Consider the following 19,719-nt stretch of genomic DNA (forward strand, 5'->3'; position numbering starts at 1 on the left):
TGCTGATGTGCCATATGTGTAGCGGTACTCTTCGCGCTCTGTTTGTTTTATCTTTAAATAGAGGGAGGCGACCTTTGTCCTCAGGACTGTCTGGACCTTCAGCAGACAGATCAGATTGTACCATGCAGACGTCAGTTAAAACTCAATTAAAACTCATCACTGAAACAGTTTCTTTCACCTCCGTCAGTCTTTTTTCATGTGTCTACTCTTGATTTTGTAATAATGAAAAAAAAAAGTGGCAGAGTCCTAATAAAAAAAAGCTGTTTACCTGCAGAGAATCCACTCTTCTTTCTGGCTCTGGCCGTGATTCACGTTACAGTCGAAGCGGAGCGGGCTCACACACACACACACACACACACACACACACGCCTTGGAAAAAGGTGTTGGTGCTTTAAAGGGCTATTGAACATTTATAATTGAGCTTTCATCTCATGATTGCAGATCAGAGTAAAAGAAATGTCCGATGTGCGGTAATGACCCTCGGGAAGGCATCATTTCTTATTAAAGACATGTTTATTTTAAAAAAAAGAGAATTATGTAACACTAATGAATGGTTATTGAAAGGCTGCTGCTCTCCTTATTTTGTTCTGAGTATTATGGGCGCATTAATATTCTGGACTCTCCTCCTGCTGTAAGTGTTTCGTCCGGGCTGATTGGTCATGGCCGACGTCTCGGCGGACTGAAGGAGAGGGAATTAACTCCATAACCGAGGAACCTCTCCAGCCTTTGTGGCCACGACCGCGGCGCCTGACCTTGATGCAGAATGGTTCATTTGTCCAGGCCCGTCGAGATTTCCCAGCCGGCACGCTGGTGCCGAGTTCACAGACACTCAGCGTGTGGGATTTTAGGCTAATCCAGTTCTGGTGGTTCGGACTTGGTTTAACCAGGACAAGGTCAGACAAGACCCTCCGGAAAGATTAAAGCCTCGTTTACACAACATTTCAAGCAAAAAGACATCCTATTTCTAATGTGATTTAACATTATTTTCATTTTTCCTTCCAGCACAAAGAGTTTTCTTGACCCATATTGATCCCACTAAACTATAACTCCGAACCAATCCATCATTATTTTATTCAGACGCTGACTTTCCTCTTTCATTCTCACTGAGATATTCAAAATGTAAGCAGACGTCTCATGTTTAACACAAATGGAACCATAAAAACAGCCGAGATGAACTACTGACTTGCAAACAGAAGTGAACTGCTTCTACTAAGTTAATATTGATCGAGTGCTGCCATTACAGCTGCTGTGGGTCCAGGATATTGTTAGTATTAATCACAGGTCTTTTATAATGCTGTCGGGAGGAGCTCAGGATGACCGAGGCAGTCCTCCGGTGAGAGAAAGAGTAATGAGCAGGACAGAGGAAGTTAACTGAGGCTCCATTTACACAACAGTGTCTCAAGTGAAAACACATGTAGTCATGTAAACGCTCCAAAACCAGTGAAACTTTTGTTTTGGCCAGTTCCTCTCAACTTCTCTTAAAGACTAAAATACCATTTCAAGTCGACAGGGAAATATTGCTGCTGATGGCCTTCAGATTTTATAACACCTCAATCTGTTTCACTTGATTAAACAGGAAGATCTTTTTTTATTCCGTTAACCTATTTTTAATCAATCTTTTTTGCACGGACCGTTTGTGATTATTAAACTATTGTAATTTGCTCCCCATCTAGATGAATCAGATGGATGAATTAAGTGTTTTAGTTAAAATAATGATGAGCTACTTGTAATGAAAGCCATCCGTCTTCGATTCGGCTTCATCCAGTTCAGACTGGAGTCTTTCTCTGCTGATGAAGACTGATGCCAGGGTGAACCCTCAAGGTAATGAAAGTGCAAATATGAAGAATCACACACACATTCAGGGAACGGCAACATCATCAGTCATCCTCACATGTTTTTTGGAATCTGCAAGGATCATCAGTAACAGTATCTTTATGCGATTGTGTGTTTAACCGTGAACCTCTTGACTCCTGTGAAGTGAGTCAGTGTTCTGTGACAGATAATTACAGGGGTCGGTCTTTACTCAGCTTTTAAAATGAAGTGGCTGCACAGTGTGTGAACCGTTTGCTATGAATCTCTCCTCAAGCTTCTCCACAATTTATGGAATAACTGGATCTGATGTGGGAGTGGCCCAAAGTTACAGAGATGAGCTCATCTCACACCAGAAAGGGTCATCTTTCATCTGCATGTTCTCCCTGAGCACATGTCAGGTTTGTCCCCAGATGCCTCGGCTTCACCCAACAATTAAAATCCAAACGGTGACTCTAAAGCCCTGTTTAAACGACATGAGGAAGGATCCAGTCCAGATCTGGAGCTTCAAACTCAACAAGCAAGTTTTAACAATCCAAAATGTAACGACTGTGTGAAGCGTCCAGTGCGAACCAGTCTGATGTTATTACGCCTTTATGAAATCCACATTTTTAAGAAGCCACCTCCGTACCTGCAGAGCGAGCCGAGGCCAGACGCGTCTCACACTCCCCGGGTAACAACATGCAAAGATGAAACCAACTGATGACACTCTGTCATGAACATTTCCTCTCATGTCTTGGTTCTCTGCTGAGGCCGACCTGCTCCTGCAGGACGGAGGCTCGCCGTGCGTCTCGGCTTCACAGCTGGCGTCTGCTCCTCACTGTGAGCAATTTATTCTCAGAGCACCCTTCATATGGAAGTGATCACCACGGCAGCCCAGTTTATCAATCCGGCAATTACTCCCGATTGTATGAAGACTCACAACTTAATCCTGCTTTTCAGTCCCTCCTGGCTTAATTCTGAATCTTTCAGTCCTGCTGCTGCTTGTAATACTTCATGCTTGGTGTTGTGAGCCAGTGAGTCAGCCGTGCTCTCTGGTAGGGAAAGCCCATGCTGCTTCCCTAATGCCTTTCTGGGAACAGATTTGTTGCTGTGGTAATTGCCTTTTGCACTCTGGAAGGGTTTTTTTTTTTTTTTGCAGTATCTGTGTGTTGCATGTTCACAGCAACCCCAGAGCATCTTGGAAAAGTACAACAAAATTCTGCTTGCATGTGAAATATTTCACACATTTGACAAGATTTCATGTAAGATTAGAAATGAAAAAGAGTTGGAAGCAACTTTTTGTGTCACAGCCTCTTGACTAAATGTTGTCAGATTCATTTTAATAAGAACAGTTTACAAAGTTATTCCTCCAAGCAGTGGCGGATTTAACAAATTTGGGGCCCAAGGCAAAGGCAGGAATGGGGCCCTCTCAAATGAGAAGACAACACACACACCATTTTGATACTCACTAGCTGCTCATCTCCACACGTCGACAACTGACCCTCCCAAACAGGTGTCGACGTCGCCGTTACACTTGCTGGTTGTTGTGAATATTGTATTTTATTTTGATTCATACTAAGTTTGAACATGATAAATACAATGAACAGTAAAGCCTCAGTTGCAACATCTGTCTCATTAAAACCATCTGCACATAGGGGTCAGTTTAGGGGGGGACGGGGGGGGGAGACTCACACAAATCCTTCACATTTAGCCATTGTAACCCCGTTATTTTCAGTAGTAATTAACATTCCGACGCTCCTGAACGCACCATCCGCTGATCGCAGAGACGCACACAGACGTTCACTAGAATTAAAAAAATAAAAACAACGTGCAGCTGCTCTAAATGTGCTCTGTTCCATTGGAACAGTTACTTGGGACCGAGTTGGTCAGGTGTCTGGGGTTGAGTTGGTCGGGGACAACTTGGCTTGGGGCCGTGGTGGGTTGCTGCTGGAGCCGCTGCCACGGTGAAGTATGTCGTCACTTTGGGGCATTTTGAGAGCAACTTTCTGCTTTCCTCCTTTTTCCTCCTTTTTTCAGCACCGCTGGGGTAGCTTCTTTTCATCATCTTTTTCTTTTCTGTTCTTTTCTGTTCTCTGCTCTTCTCTTGTCTTCGCGCCGTTTGTTTTCGTATGTTTTGCTGCTGTCTTCCTGGATCCTCTCTGCACATGCGCAGTAAGATGGACTGATCCAATGTGGAGACTGAAGGGGGGCCCCGAGACACACATAATACAATAAGCATTCTGCTGGCATTTTAGCGACAGGATTTCAATCAAAACATAATTAATGTGTACAAATAAGCAATAACTGTATTAACCATAAGTGTATGAGGAGTTTTATGGGGCCCCCAGGAACTTGGGGCCCTAGGCAACTGCCTAGTTTCGCCTAATGGTAAGTCCGCCCCTGCCTCCAAGAACCCAAACTCTCACAGGTCGAACGCACCAAACACCAAGATCCTGCACAGAGAGAGCAAAACTCTGCAGAACGTCACCGTGCACAAACACTAAAGGAAAATTCTATAAAGTTGGAAATATAAGTATAAATATGAGAATACTTTGCTGTGAATATTGAAAAATGCTTTTTGTGTTGCGTCTGTCAACACACTCGTTGTGTAAAGTCGACTGAGAGGCAGCAACAATGAGTGTGTCTGTCACACTCTCATCATATTTAGCATTAGCATGTAGCATGTAGCACAGTTTAGAGAAAAGCCATGGATCTAATTCTGGCCTTGATGCATCTCTGAATATAACCTTAAGATTTTTGAACGGCGCAAACAGGTAACTTCCTTCTGCTTTACTAACAATAAAGGCTTTCTATTTTCAGTTTTTCTAATCAATAGATACTATTCTTAGGAGCTTTTCAGTCATCAAATGTTCCTCATTGTTTATGTAAAACTGTAAGTTATTATGTGAAAAAAGTGATGTAACATCTAAAAAACACAGTCTCCACATTTTTTAAAAGTTTCACAGAGAATTATTCTTTTATTTTTTTATGAGTATAACATGAGTGTTGTTGTTTGTTTTACTGTCAAAACCAATCTGTTCTAGCTAGCAGGGATTTCCTGGCCTCAGTCTAAAGTAATCTGGACCTAAATTTATAGCACTGAACATGTCAGGGTTAAGAGAAAGTCTTTTTGTTGGATAAATTCTCCTCAGGAAGACCGTCAACATCCAAATCTCTTTAAATTTAAGTTCTGGTTATTTTTCATCCAAAGGTGGGATTTGAAATCCATTTTACATCTTTCTAATGTGGTCACAAAGACGATAAAAGCCACTTTGTGAGACGACAGGAACCGAGCTGGGAGGAGGAAACAGATTGATCCAGTTAGGGGACTGGACTCAATTAGTTTCCCTGTAATTTTGGAAATTGATCCAAAACTCTGAACATGTGTGCAGGGATATCATTCCGGTCGGACTCCTAATGCTTTTTTCCAGGCCTGGGTTTTATTAAATGAGCCCACTGTTTGATTTTGCAGGAGATAAATCCATTTTTTACATAAACAGAGGATACTCGTACCTTGTCCTGAGCGTCCATTCAAACATCGTCAAGGTTCTCCTCCGAAAGAGATTCAGTGGAGTCTGGAGACTCACAGAATAATGTGAATTTGCTGATACATACGTATACGGTATTATTCCTTGAAGGATTACTTTCTAAAGAAAAGATCTATCAGTGAGTTGGTGAGCAGACTGGATTCAGGAGAATCTTCGTTAAGATACCAAAAAAAAAAAAAAAAAAAAAAAAAAGCCTTGAACTCAGATTTTTAAGATTTCTGACTGGTCTGCTAGAATCTAGTATTTATAATTTGTTTCTGTTGAAGAAGGGTTTTTGCTCCGTCAACGAGTTGCTGCAGCCTGACTGAAATCTCACAAAGAAATAATTTACTTGGCAGCAGATAACATCTTCACCGTCTATCTGCTTTGAAGTACTGAAGCCTCCCGCGACCCTGAGCAGGATAAGTGGCACAGAAGATGAATGATATTGAAAGCCTCACTTTAGAGAGGTCAAAATTCAATTAATAATAATAATAATGAAAAAATTCAATTAAATTCAAGTAAATTTGATCTTTTTTTTAAACAATATCCCTTTCTTCCCTGTCACATGCTGTAATATTGAATACATTGAGTTCAAATAAAATATATTTTTTAAAAAAATCTGAAACCCATTAAGCTGTTTGCAGTAGAGACACATCGCTGATGTCCTATTGCTCGGTCAACCCGCTGTCTGTCGGCAAAATCAGTGGAAAATAAAGCAACAGAATCCATCTGAGTTCCTGAAGTGAGATACAGAAGAAAGAGTTGAGAGAAAACATCAATAGTGAGCTAGCAACATGCTGTTGGACTTGTGGTTCAACATGAAGCTCCCGCTCACGTGCACAACATCGAGTCCTGTTCCAGTTCGATTGGGCGTTTACATGGAGTCAATTTACTCCCAGTCGCTTTGTCCAAGTGTGTCTCTCTTCCACGATTCAGTCCCCTACTGCGTCTTCATGCCTCAGTGTCAAAAGAGAGCTTGGGCTCTATTTTGATGGATCAGGTGCAGACGTGGTGTAGAGCAGGTGTGCCATGCTTATGTGGATTCAGCGGGGTGTGTCCGGAACGTTTTCCAAATCATGTCCTAACGGTATGCTAATATTCACATTTAAGGACAGAGCCGTGCATCCAGGTGGTCTGTCCTCACCGTGCGCCCTGCTGCTCTGCCTGATGTTGACTTAAGGGACCTGTATCATGCTTTTTTAGCTCGCCCAAACCCTATTATTGGCATTAACATGGTAATAGTTTATTTTTGGCGCTAAGGAAAAGTCATTTTGTGTTAAATAAAAGATTATCGGAGGTTAATTCTGAAACCCAGAAGAGAAAACGCTCTGTTTCACTGAAGATCCCGCCTCTCCCCCTGTGGACTTTGACTGACAGCGACAAATAACATTTTGGGGGTGGTTTGAAAGGGAACTCAACTTTGTGGCATGCTAAAAACCTTAAAAAAAAATAGATTTTACATAACATAGGCCCTTTAAATCCTGTACTGTCTCCTCTTGGTCAAAGTATCATCTACCGTGTAGGCTGTGTTGTGTAGCACGCAACATGTGAATACACTAACACTCTGGAAACCTGCCCGTGAGGTTTTGCCAAAGTGCGCACCTGCCAGCAAAATTACCCCTCGACCGGGCGCAGATGGGTAGACATGGATAGACAAGGATAGACATGGTAGGAGGTTGAGAGCATTCAGCGCACCTTGCGCTTACTGTAGTGTTTTGGTACAGATTTGTCACGGTGCAAAGCTGAATCTGTGGACACCTCCCACTGGCGCACAGCCCCCATCTTGGCATAAGCCAAGCTGACCGGTCAACAAAAATACCAACTTTGACTTTTGAAATGACCACCGTACGGCCTGTGCCACCCTACGCTCCACTGCCCTTTGTCTTTGTTTCCTTTGTGTTTCTTTGATTTTTCAATGCAGACTGGATTTTTGGTTGCTCTTTTGGATGCTCCCTCAGGATACTTTCACTCGAATTTTTGCATTCTTCAATAAACTCTTTGAACTTTACTCTGGCCTGTGAGTCTGTGTTTGTGTTTTTCCTGTGACTGTGACAGGTTTTTGTTGGGCACCCTCAGCTAAACTTAATGCCCAGAGCATCAAATACGCAAGGACCGCCCCCGACTACAACACCCTGTCCGACCGTCTCAGCTCCAAGCTGAACTTTTTTCATGGCCAGCCAGTGCATGGACTGCAGTGGATCATTGCACAGATTCAATGTAGCAACACACACACACACACACACACACACACACACACACACACACACGCTCACACACACACACACACACACACACACACACACACACACACACACACAGAGTTTTCAAGAGGTGACCTTTACAGTCTGGCTGGGTTGTGAAGATGTTGGTGAAGCTGCAGCTCTGAGAAGACAAACCTCGCTCTGCATCAATTAGAGAGCGAGTTGAGGAAATGAGGCTGGTCTGTCTGAAGGGAGGGGGCGGGGTGGAGGTGGGGGGATGTGGGGGGGCAGCATTTTGTTTACAGTGACTGTCCAATAAAGCCTGCAGGCAGAGTCCAGTTTGTCTGTCCTGTCCTTGTGCTGTCAGCAGACGTGAAGTCAGACCTCAGATCTGAAATTTCTAAATTATGAGAGGTGACTCTTTTTTTTTCCCTCACATGACATAATCGGATGTGTAACTTATGTTCTCACCTTTCATAAAAGCAGTTCATTAGGGTTTGATGAAAGGAGAGTAATGAATCACCATAACAACCGCAGCACCGTTTATTCCTTCCTCTTCCGGGAAATGGAACCATGGCTGTGAAGTTTACAAAAGAGTGCCATTCATTCCAAGTGGTGCCTGTAATTTTGCCCTTTGCTTCTCCTCGTTTTGGTTTTGTTTCATCAGAAGGTGCTTTCAATGCAGGAATGAGACGCTCCAGTTCTCCTGCAGCTGCCTCGCCAGATGTTCCTGAAACGTGGAGATGATTGAAACAAGGTGGCGTTGCTGCTTCTGCTGGGGTTCATGTATTAATCATCGGGGAAAGTCAGTACAGGAGACGTATTCGGTTTCTCTCATCCTTTGCCTCCTCTCAGACACTCATTAATAACGATCACAACTCTGGAAAGGATCCGTTACCCTTCGCCCTGTGGCTCTGCTCCAGGTCTGGACTCCAGGAAGATATCTGAGACAAAGACCTCAAAATGTATCTGAGCATGAAAATTAAGGACTCTGTTCTCAGACGGTGTTTCATCAGGTGAAGGTCAGCAGCTCTCATTTTTTGCAACAATAAAGATGAGCAATGGAGACTTGACTAGTCAAAGGCTTTTGCTTTGTAAATCTTTGGCTTCATGTTGTCTAGGTCTAAACAAACAGCAACAGCTATTTGTATTTGGGTTTATTGATTGCCAAAAAAATGAAGTGAATATTTAAGCTTTTCATAAAATTATCTGGATTGTGAAGACTGCAAAAAGAGAAGGACATTCGGTCCACTGCATCATAGTGCCCCTATAAACTTACATCTTCAAGTTTTTGTCAGTACAGTCTGTAACTTTCCCCTCAATGTACTGAAGGTCCACCGGAAAGCACACACAAATCCAAGGAAATGTTCATTTGGCCTTCATAGAACACGTTGGTAGATCGACAGACCCCTGCATCACAACTGGGCCATTTTACAACAGAACTGAAATAAACTTTTTCTATATTTTTTCCATCATTCTTCTCTTTTTAAAGTTGCTGCTCAGTAGTGTGATCAGAGGTTTAGGTGTCCCACATCATGTGAAACGTGGAAATCAGCTGATAATGTGCCGCCATTGTCTCCCATACTGCCTCATTGCAAAGGCAAACACGGAGAAACATTAAGTCAACAACATCGGCAGTCTTTGATCATCAAAAAAACATAGCTAAAATCCCAGGTAAAGCCTTTAAACCACACGTAGAGAGACTAATGCATGTGTTTGTCTCCAGCAGGTTTGACTACAGTACCAGGCTGAAAACACTTCTGCGTATGAGAGCTGAAAGTATTTTATAGCCAAAAGCAACAATTACCACCTCATTAATTTGCACCTCCATCTGATTAAATGTGTCATTTGCATGAAAAGTGCCCGATGCGTAACGAACTCGCAGCGCCGCTCAGTCACACACGGCCTCTTTCAGCTTGTTCTCTCTCCTTTGTGAAAGTCGTCTGTTTTCTTTTCCTGTTTTTTTTCCACGCCGAGACTGACCACCTTTTTCTCAACCTCCTGTTGTATTTACTTCACTGTGTAATCTGCCACGCCACCGTCTGACACCAACAAACTCCCGACAATACTAATATCTGGGCATTAAGCTGGTCCGTTGTGTCCTCCTCTCTCTGAGTCATTTTCGAAAGTGGCTCGCTTCCATTCGCCCATCGGCACCAAACACAGAATGCTTTTACTTTCTGATGACGATGCCCTTAAATTGACAAGTGGGACAGATGGGAAGTTGAGAGGTCACTATTGTTATTTTAAGGAATGAAAATCAGTGTTTTTACCAGAATTGGCACCTTGTGGGACATCTGAGTGAAAGATCTTTCGGCTGAACCCTCAGCAAGTCGTTGCCAACAGTGATGGGAGTGACTGATGCCATGTTTTCATTGTTCTGTCCATTCTGCACATTGGTTGTACCCTTGAGCATTTTTAACACTAAAATAAAGTGTATTCAGCCACATAACCGGCATACTGCTGCCTCGGGGCAACAGAAGGGAAATAGGATTTTTTTTTTCCCCAGCTAAAGTCAATAGTGCAAATCGATGGCAGAATTTTTCTTATGGTTTATACAATGAGATACTATAATACAGAGGGAGATTGTCTTTTGGACTGCTGCTTTAGGGTCCTTAAACTGAAACATAAAAGACACAAAATGTGTAGAGTCTGACGGAGGAAGGTGGAGAGCGGACGGCGGTGAGCCGGTCTGAACAGATCGTGATCCGAGGGAGAGATGGAGGAGTTGAAGCAGCTGGAGCCGAGGACGAAGGGAGATTCCACACAGACACCGGAGAGGGAAGCGCATCGAGTAACAGCTGATTGGTGCGACGAGTCACTGGAAAATAACTGAACACCGTGGAGCCTGAGCCGCAGTGCAAAACTTTAAGGAGTTAAAGGGGCTGTATCATGCTTTTTTAGCTAGTCCAAACCCGAGAAATGGCATTAACATGGTAATAGTAATTTTTGTGTGAAATAAAAGATTTTCTGGGGCTAATTCTGAAACCCGGAAGAGAAAACGCTCTGTTTCACTGGAAATCCCGCCTCTCCCCCTGTGGACTTTGACTGACAGCGTACTTCAACCAATCAGCGCTTCAAAACAAATACGCTAGCTACCTTTAGCTCTTTAGCTCTAGCTTCTCTACACACAAAGACACGCGAAAACGTCATTTCCTGTTAGAAACTCACCAAGCGCAGACCCTTCAGACTCTTGCTCTTGTTTGATTGTTGCTTTCAGACGATGGTTAAAGTTTATTTCCGTAATCGGAGTTAGGAAAAAGCGGCAACGCTGATTGCCGAGGGCCTGCGAGAGGGGGGGCTCAGGGGAGCCATCTTCACCGTGTGACTCAACGTGGTAAACAGAGCGTTTTCAGGGGTGCGGGAGGGGCTGCCTCTCTGAGCAGCTGAAACGAGGAAAGCTCAAACACGCAGGCATGGAGGAAAAAAATGCTTTGGGGGTGTTTTTGGTGAGTACATAACGATATAACAAGGTTAAAACATACAAAAAGTGAATTTTGCATGATGCAGCCCCTTTAATACTTTTAAAGAAAACTAAGTTTTACCCATTAAATTCTACGTTCCAGTCAGGTGATTCTGACCATTAACCTGGCTCCACACCTGGAGATGGGTCCCCGGGCGCTCCCCACAGCTGCCCACAGCTCCTTACGGAATGCTTCAGCTTCATCGAAGGATGGGTTAAATGCAGAGGAAGAATTTCGTTCACTGTATAAAAAAAAAAAAAAAATTTTGCTTTTACAGGAAAACGCTGTCAGCTGTGTTTACCAGAGAATTCCTGTAAAATATACAGCAGCACAGTAGATAACTTTACAGACAAAATATGTAAATTGATTTACAGAAAATTAAATCACAACTGAATTAACAATAAAAAACTGTTAATTTTGCAGTACAGAACTGTTATTTGTTTACAGTAGTTTGTTGTAAAATTAACAGTGAAAACATAAACCTGTTTATAAAATTTATAATAATCTCCTGTCAAAATTATACTCTATCTCAGTAATAAACACAACAGTAACTGTTTGATATATTTAGGGGTGTCCTCAGATATTTGACGATTCGATGATTCGTTTGAAGGGCCTGATTCGACGGCCAATCATACAGTCGAAGCATCGCAAAATGTGGTTATTAAACGAGGACCATTCCATTCCAGCTGTATTTGGGTGCTGAATGACTGATTTTACATAGAATTGCTTGTTTTTTCCAAATAAACATGATATAAAGCCTATTTGATATACACGTTAGCCTATCAAATATACTGTGGAAAAAATTTACTTAACTTGTACTTTTATTGAATATTCTATCTATTTAGTGTTTGTGAATGAACCACCATGGTGAGTGGCACAATCCGATGCAGAGCACCATCACAGGGGAGCGTCTTGGTGGTGATTTGGCTTAACTTTAAAAGGCTCACAATGTCGGGAAAAAAAAACTTCAGAACAAGTGAAAGATGATCCAAAAAAAGTCAAATGCACGTTGTGTCTGCAGCTCCTTTCTTATCATTCCACAACAACTAACATGGCTTTCCACCTTAAACAGGTAAGCCAGACAATTGTAGCCTCGTAAACCAGATCCGCTCACTCCTCATCCACATTTGGATTTGGAGTTAAGCTTAGTCTGGATAGGAGCCCATTGAAACTTCTTGCAGGGGGTGTCGGTTACTCCTTTGAATGACAGCGCACTTCAGCCAATCAGCGCTTCAAAATAAATACGTCATCAAAATGTGTTCGCTTCTCTAAGGGTTAGCATTGGCTCATTAGCTCTAGCTTCCTTACATGTAAAGACACGCAAAAACGTCTTTTCCTGTTAGAAACTCACCAAGCGTAGACCCTTGCTCTTGCTTGATTGTTGTAATTCTTGGTATTTTGGCTATAACTTTACTGATTGCAGCTTTCAGACTATGGTTAAAGTTAAAGTTAAAGTCTCCGATACACGCAGCGATAGCGTCACTTCCAGTTTAGCCACCGGAATTCGCCCAAAAAATTTGAAAACAAAAAGCGGCAACGCTGATTGGCTCAACCGTTTCAGGACTGCGTGAAATCCCCTTCTATGGGCTCCTACCCAGACTGAGCTCATCTCCAAAATCCAAACGGATGAGGAGTGGGCGGGGCTGGTTTACGAGGCAAAGATAATTGGGTGTATGAAAGATGTTTCTGTCACTCAGTTCTCAATTTTAATTCTGACTGTTATTTCGTTTAATTGTAATATTTTAGGCTATTATATAATTTTTTTTTAATTTATCTAAAAGGCTTATTCTATTTAATTTAGTGGTTTTTTTGGGGGGGTGGGGTTTGCATGGATGTTGCGCTGCAGACCCAACACAGTGCAATTAAGCCTATTTCATTTAATTTAAGCAGATAATGTGAGAAATTGTTAAGCCAAAAAATTTGAGCTTGTCTGCAGAGCTTATAGATATAAATAAATTACATGCTTTAGCCCGTTTGTTAGAAGTGGGTTTGGTTCTGGTCATTTGAACTACTTCATTTGTTTGATGTTTAAAGTTACCGACACTTTGTTCCAGTCTGTGTTTCAGTGTGTAGGAAAAAAATAAAAGTGTTGTTTTACCTGCCTGCGCTGTTTTTTATTACCCAAGGGGGCGGTGAAAGGCTACCGGGAATATTGCTGCGTGGACGACTGGCCCCCAGTCTCCAGAGCGCCTGCAATAGAGGACTCCGTGAGACTGGGCCTCCTACCAAATCCTCCACCTGGCCTGTCGGGAAGCCCATGCTGCTGTCAGAGAGGGACAGGCGCATGGCGAGCTTTCTGGACAGAGGTTATGCTAGCGGCATCAGGTCCTGATGCAGATGTGCCACGCCACCGCCATCAATGGAGGTCGCGTCATGGCCAATGCACAGCTTGCCATGAGGCACCTGTGGCTTGGTCTCTCATCACTCTCAGAGTGGGACCACTCGGGATCATGCCACCTTCGCCGGGTTTGTTCCCAACAAAGCGCTGGTCCGCGGCCCCAAAGCAGCCGCCCTCGGTCTTTCACGGGACGCCCCCTCCACAGCCTTTTCGCTGGGGACCCCCTGTCTTCGGAGGCAGGGAGGACGGGAGGGCCGTCCCCTCAGGCCGTGGTGCAGCCACTGACGCTGCGCTTCCAGACGTGGCGAGCTGTGCTGAGACCGCTTTCACCCTGGTTGTACAGGACGCTGAGAAGCGGTTATGCCCTGCAGTTTGCCTGTCGTCCACCCCTCTTCAATGGGATCCTTCGGCCGCTCTCGAGGCAGAAGTGACCTCGCTCCTCCGCTGGGGTGCGGTAATGGAGCTGAGTGCGGTGAGGCGCACTCGGGTTTTTATTCCCCCTGCTTCTTGGTTCCCAAGAAGAGCGGAGGTCAGGACCTGCGGGTCCTAAATGCTCACATAACCACCAGGAGGTTCCACATGCCGATGGTCTTGATTCTTGATTCTTGATTCTTAATCTTGATTCTTAATCTTGATTCTTAATTCTTGATTCTTGATTCTTGATTCTTGATTCTTGATTCTTTCCTCCATCCTGCCTAGCAACGGTTGCTAGGACCCGCTGATGCGTACAGCAAACCACACCGTGTTATCAGTTTTCTTCAGATCTAACATTTCACCTTACCCGTGCACCATTCCATAGCGGACAGAGCTCAGGAGAGGTTGACGGACGGCGACTACCACGGTTTATCCCATTTTTCAGCATCGGTGCGATTAGTAAACAATCAGAAATGTCATTTCTGGCTTCAGGTGAGAAATATTCCCAAAACAAATGAAGATACTGTGAAAAGAACTTTGGTTATTCTATGTCAAACAGCAAACAACATCTCTGAGTCTCCCTCTAGACGAGAAAACAAAGTTCCTCTGTGGAAAATAGACTCTCGACTCATTTCATAGCAGTTCAAATAGCTTCAGACAAGCTGACTGACTCAGAAACATTAGATTGCTGCATTCAGGGTTCCAAGCTTCCCTGTTGTTCATTTGAAGTTTGTGTGACACACTAGGAATTGTTTTCCAGGATGTTTTTACAGTTTTATTTAGATGTTTTGCACCAACATACATGATATAGCATTTGTTACTTCATATATCCAATAGCTTTTAGATTCAACAACATTATGAATCATCTGTCTTACATTTCTCTTGAAGCGTGTCTTCATTACTCCAGAAGTTTCCGTCCATCCTGTTAAACACTGATGGATCCATGGTCGTTTCTCACACACTGACTGGACAAACTCTCTCTCTTCTCCACACTAACAGAGCCACATCTCCAGGCAGGAGCAATCCTTTTTGGCTTGTCCACCGTTTACTCCATTCAGGAGCTAATCGGTGAAGGCTGCTTTGGAAAGGTGCTCAGGTGCCGCGACCTTAAGAGCCTTGACACGGTGGCTGTCAAGGTTTTGAAGAAGGACCAGCACATTAAGAACGAGGTAAATGTTTGGAGCTGTCACATATCCATGCTCACATTTAGTCCACTTCAGAATTTGTTCCAGGTTCAGTTGGTGGTTGTTTGAATCATCCAGACGACATCTTCCTCTTTTGTCTCCTTAGCTGTCCATCTTAAAGACCCTCCAGGTCCTTGATTGTGACCAGCACAACCTGCTGAAGTTCCACGAGGACTTTGACTGCCTGGGACAACGATGTCTAGCGTTTGAAATGCTAGACATCAATCTATATGATTTCATCCAGATGAGGCAGTACCAGCCCATCAGTCCCAGTGAGATACGGCCCATTGCCCAGCAGGTTTGTCTTATTGATATCTATGAATGATCGGTAGATTGAACTGTGTGAGTCCTCTCTAACCTGTCCTCTCCTGCTCTGTCTGCAGCTCCTGGTGGCTTTAGACGCCCTGAGAGGTTTGCGCATCCTGCATGGTGACATCAAGCCCGACAACGTGATGTTCGTGGATGCAGTGAGGCAGCCCCTCAGGGTCAAGCTCATCGATTTCGGTGAAGCCATTCCAGCCTCCAGCATCCATCCTGGGCTGATGCTCCAGCCTATTGGCTACAGGTAGGTTCACATCCTGGTTTCATCCACACTGCCTGTGTCCGTCACAGGCTCCATGTCGATCAGTCCTGCAGTTCTCCAGCAGATTTCACAGATTTACCTCCTGTGTTTCCTCCTTAGGGCTCCAGAGGTTTTCCTGGGCCTGGACTACGCCGAGGCCATCGACGTGTGGGGGGTGGCGTGTGTCCTGGCCTACCTCTACCTGACAGACAACCTCTTCCAGGTGCATTGTGAATATCAAATGGTGAGTCTAGTTCTTCTAACATGTTTCCTGAAAGGGATGGACACCTTGTCAGAACCTCAGCTGACGTGTGTGTGTGTGTGTGTGTGTTCTTGTATTTCTATCCTTGTCGGGGCCAAATGTCCCCACAAGGATAGCAAAACGTGGAACGACGTGCCTTGTGGGGACCTTTTTCCAATCCTCAGTAGGAGAAACAGTGTTTTCTTGACCATGTTGTTGTTACTGAAAAAAGTAAAAGTGCAAAAACATTTCTTTAGGGTTAGGCTTTGTTGTGGTGTGGGTTAGGGTTAGGGTAAGGGTCAGGGTTAGGGGCTAGACATGAATGGGAGTCAATGGACGGTCCCCACAAGGATAGAAATACAAGACTGTGCGTGTGTGTGTGTGTGTGTGTGTGTGTGTGTGTGTGTGTGTGTGTGTGTGTGTGTGTGTGTTGTCTGCAGGTGAAGAGTGTTGTGGAGCTGCTGGGTCAGCCTTCAGACCAGCTGCTGTGGTCAGGTGGCTACTCGAAGTTTTTCTTCGCTGAGGAGGAGGAGGCCAACACCAGCTCTGACTGGAGGCTGATGGTAAAGAATCTCAGAGTTTCTGTCTGGAGTTGCTTTAATCATCCTGCTTGAACATTTCTAAAACCGCTGTCACGATATTTCTGTTCCTGCAGACGCCAGAAGAGTACGATATGGTGAACACCACACCGGCTCGAGAGCGGTATTCGTCCTTCGAGCAGCCCGGCAGTTTGGATGAGCTCATTCACGTAAGTCTTCTCTGCTGCTTCACTGCTTCTGTCTTCTTCACTTTCTCTGATTCACTTCAACAAGACGTCCTGATCTTTAAAGATGCTGCCACTCAACCATCACTGGCAGAGTTTTACACTGTGACATGTCTTCACTGCTGACGATAATCTGGCCACTGACTGTAATATGTCAAGTTATTTCATACATTTTTAATCATTTGGAGCTCTTTAAATGCTTTAAACACTTATGCGTGATGTTTTTTCTTGTGGATGTCAGAGTAAATCAGTTCGAGTATTGGACCATTTTAAAAAGGAGATATTAATGCATGATTACAATAAGTGTTAAGGTGGTTCATTGAATCAGACGATGGACGTTTCTCTATTCAGCGTTTTAGTCTAATATTTTGACAGTTTTCTTGTAAACATCTAAAATGCAACAGAAGTTTTGCATTTCACTTGAAATTGTGTAAACAGGCACTCCGTTTGGGATCCATCGCGGAGCTGTTCCACTCACCTGATTGTGTTTTTAAATCCAGATCGATCCACACCTGGACGATGAGAAGCTGGAGGACAGGATGGCCTTCATCCACCTTCTGAAGGGGATGTTACATCTGGACGGGGAGCAGAGAATGACTCCCCGTGCAGCTCTGGAACACCCCTTCTTCACCAGGTCCTGCCTGGATCAGGACCTCCACAGCAGACCTTGGTAAGTGTCTGATTGTCTTCTCACACAGGAATACTGGTCTGCTGTCTCTGATGGACTCACTGACTGTGCTTCCTCTTCCAGTATAAACAACTCCCAGTGTCTGCTGGAGGCTCCATCGGGAACAGGCAGCGACTCTCCTCATGACCTCCTGGAATCTGAACCAGCCAGCAACTCCCCTCATGACCTCCTGGAGTCTGAACCAGCCAGTGACTCCCCTCATGACCTCCTGGAATCAGAGCCAGCAGGCGACTCTCCTCGTGAGGAGTCAGACTCGACCTCTACTGGTTGTTTTAAACCAGTGAAGATGAGGATCTGCAAGTTCTTCAGGAACATGAAACTGAGCGTAAATTCCTGGTTTTGCCACGGAGATAACTGTTGTTAAAACAACAACAGAATGCCTCCTGAAGCCCAAACCAGCAAGCGACTCCCCTCATGACCTCCAGGAGTCAAAACCATCCGACTCCCTGCAACAACCTCCTGATACCGAAACTAGCCAGCCACGCTCCTCATGACCTCCTGGAGCCAAAACCAGCCAACGACTCCCCACATGACCTCGAGGAGTCAAAACCATCCGACTCCCCTCATGACCTCCTGGAGTCAAAACCATTCGACTCCCTGCATGACCTCCTGATACCACAACCAGCCAACCACTCTGCTCATGACCTCCTGAAGTCAAAACCATCCTATTCTCCTCATGACCTCTCAACGCCAAAACCAGTCAACGACTCCCCTCATGACCTCCAGGAGTCAAAACCATCCGACTCCCTGCATGACCTCCTGATACCGAAACTAGCCAACGACTCCCCTCAATACCTCCTGGAGTCAAGACCAGCCGATTCCCCTATTGAACTCCTGAAGCCAAAACCAGCAATGACTCTATCCATAACCTCCTGGAGTCAAAACCAGCCAATGACTCCCCTCATGACCTCCAGGAGTCAAAACCATCCGACTCCCCTCATGACCTCCTGAAGATAAAGCCAGCCAGCGACTCCCCGTATGACCTCCAGGATTCAAAACCATCCTACTGCCTGCATGACCTCCTGATACCAAAACCAGCCAGCCACTCCCCTCATGACCTCCTTGGAGCCAAAACCAGCCAACGACTCCACTCAATACCTCCTGGAGTCAAGACCAGCCGACTCCCCTATTGAACTCCTGAAGCCAAAACCAGCAATGACTCCATACATAACCTCCTTGAGTCAAAACCAGCTGACTTCTTGCATAACCTCCTAGAGCCAAAACCAGCCAATGACTCCCCTCATGACCTCCAGGAGTCAGAGCCAGCAGGGGACTCCCCTCATGAGGACTCAGACTCGACCTCTACTGGTTTTTTCAAGCCAGTGAAGATGAGGATCTGCATGTTCTTCAGGAACTTGAAACTGAGCGTAAATCCCTGATTTTGCCACTGCTTTCTGAGACAACTGTTGTTAAAACAGCAACAGAATGCCTCCAACGATCTTCTTTTCAAACAGTCCATAAAAAAATAATAAACTTCTTTTGAGGATTCATTCAATTCTGTTATTATTCAATACACTTTTTAAATGATCTTTTAACAGTGCATTGGATTTTATACATGATAGATTCAATGAAGGAGTTCCAAATAATGGGTCTGAGGGTCAAAACAAGAGTTTATTGAGGAAATAAATCGCACCATCCAGATAGAGTCAAATTCATTGTGAGTAGATGAGAAGCATACAGTTCTGACACGTCACAGTTTAGCCCTTGCAAAGCCATTTTCTTCTAACACAAACATTTTTTTAGGATGAAAAGTAATAGTCAATGAGTGCACAAGACTGGCCAGTGAAAGTAATAGATTACTTTCCCACCACTGCTGACTGCTGAATAATTCCCACCCATGGCTGATTACTGTCCATGTAAGACCTGAGTGCTGTAAATATAACCACAAGCGCATGATACATATGTGCACATATATTATGGTACTTCAAAAATTAGAGAATGAATATTCATTCATTTCCCAAGCCACTTTTTAGGGTCACAGGACGAGCCAATCCCAGCTGCTTCAGGCAGGCTGACACATAGAGACAGACATTCACTGGAGGCAATTTAGGATCACCTGGCATGAATGTTTTTGGATGTGGGATGATACTCAGAGGGCATCCAACATACACGCACACGCACACGCACAGGGAGATCATACAAACTCCACACAGGAAGGCCACGAGCCCCAACCAGTATTTGAACCTGGGACCTTCTTGGTGTGAGGCAAGAGCGCCAACCACTGCGCTACCATGTGGCCTGTCACAGTGTTAGCTAGCTGTTTTAGGATGCGCTCATGCATTGTACGCGCTCCCCTTGCACTCCAGTCAATCGATAACATTAAATAACAACGGCTGATATTATGTCATTGTGAAATATCAGTTTTCTTTAAACCAGCAATATGTGGACCATATTTTGAACATGTTTCTTTCTGTAGGAATAGTGTATATCATGCGGAATGATTAATGGTTTCCTCCTGTACACATCAGTGGAATCTGTGATTTATACTGTTTCTTGATTTATGGAAATTCAGTTTATTTACTACGGTGATACACAATTTTTGA

Source organism: Salarias fasciatus, chromosome 11 (genome assembly GCF_902148845.1).
Source record: "Salarias fasciatus chromosome 11, fSalaFa1.1, whole genome shotgun sequence".
NCBI classification, from domain to species: Eukaryota; Metazoa; Chordata; class Actinopteri; order Blenniiformes; family Blenniidae; genus Salarias; species Salarias fasciatus.